The sequence below is a fragment of the Mustelus asterias genome, unplaced genomic scaffold (assembly GCF_964213995.1).
Source record: "Mustelus asterias unplaced genomic scaffold, sMusAst1.hap1.1 HAP1_SCAFFOLD_35, whole genome shotgun sequence".
Taxonomy (NCBI): domain Eukaryota; kingdom Metazoa; phylum Chordata; class Chondrichthyes; order Carcharhiniformes; family Triakidae; genus Mustelus; species Mustelus asterias.
Genome location: NW_027590117.1, coordinates 2,449,111 through 2,450,338, shown reverse-complemented (window position 1 = coordinate 2,450,338; position 1,228 = coordinate 2,449,111). Strand labels below are relative to the sequence as shown.

General features: G+C 41.5%; 1 non-coding gene across 1 annotated transcript; it reads left to right on the top strand.

Annotated features, from left to right (window-relative positions):
* The first annotated feature begins 337 nt into the window (after window positions 1–337).
* Window positions 338–409, top strand: trnad-guc (transfer RNA aspartic acid (anticodon GUC)). Its single transcript has one exon. It is a non-coding gene; the product is annotated as a tRNA-Asp (tRNA).
* The last annotated feature ends 819 nt before the right edge of the window (window positions 410–1,228 follow it).

Here is a 1,228-nt window from a genome sequence, read left to right as displayed (position 1 = left end):
GGAACATCTCAGCATGTCTGACATCATCTGTGGAGAGAGACCAGCTGAGATTGTCCAGATTGTTCAGATTTCAACACAGGCCGTCTTTCCTCCAGAATTAATAAGAACATGCAGTTTGAAATGAACGGCAAACGCACCTTTCTGTCTCCGCTTGATTCTTGTTTTTTTCATGCATCCATCTCATTCTCTTTCTTGCTAATCCAAAAGTCGGTTGGTGAGAGCCGCTGTTTGCTGCATAAAATGGGACTCCGAATTGGGGAAACGAACTGATCTCGTCCGAACTCAGTTGTCGCTCTGAAAGTGTAAGTGGCAAGTGTACAGTATGCAAAGCATCGCTTCCTCGTTAGTATAGTGGTTAGTGTCCCCGCCTGTCACGCGGGAGACCGGGGTTCAATTCCCCGACGGGGAGCTTGTTGCATTTTTATTATGTCAAATTGTACTCTCTGGTCGACTGAAGTTTGGACATCAGAGAGGGACACAACAGACAAAAATTGTTCACATTATATTGAACCTGGAACGGTGGAATTTCGAAATACTACATCTGTTGGCCATATCATTTTGAAATCTAGCCGTACCCTGCTTTCCTCTGTAATTAAATTAAATCATTTAAATTATGATAAATCAGCAAGGCTATGTTTTTTAAGTGAATGTATTAGTGCCGGTTGGTATTTTATTTTGAACCAAGTAGCATTTTGAATCACTGCTGTTTCGGATAGTAAGGATTGAATATCCAGACTGCAGTCTGCATTACACCTTTTGCTTGTAAGTGAGCATTAAACGCTTAGCACTCCCCCTTTCCTATGTACCTGCACCCGACAACGTCTCCCTGCTCCGTCTCACAAGGCAGCCAACGTCGCACCTCCACTTTGTCTTTTGCCCATGGGAGGCTTATCGTGCCCAGTCCCCATTGTGTTTCACTTTGCTCAGTTATATTGCCCAGATTGCATACAGTTCCAACTTTTCTATTCTCCATTAATAATAAATGAATAAATAGAACCATCCCTTGATTAAACACTGTCAGCTTTTAGGAGGTCATTTTCATGAAGTGCTGTGTGTGATTCCCGCCTTTATGCTTCTGTACAAATTCAGTCAAAGGAAAATTACCCAAATATATCTTCAATTCTGCTTCTCACTCACAAAGAACTGAATAGGTGATAGATACAGTTTCAATAGTAGCTTTAAAAGGTAGAGAATGGATTTACAAATTTAAAATCCAAGGGCGACATCA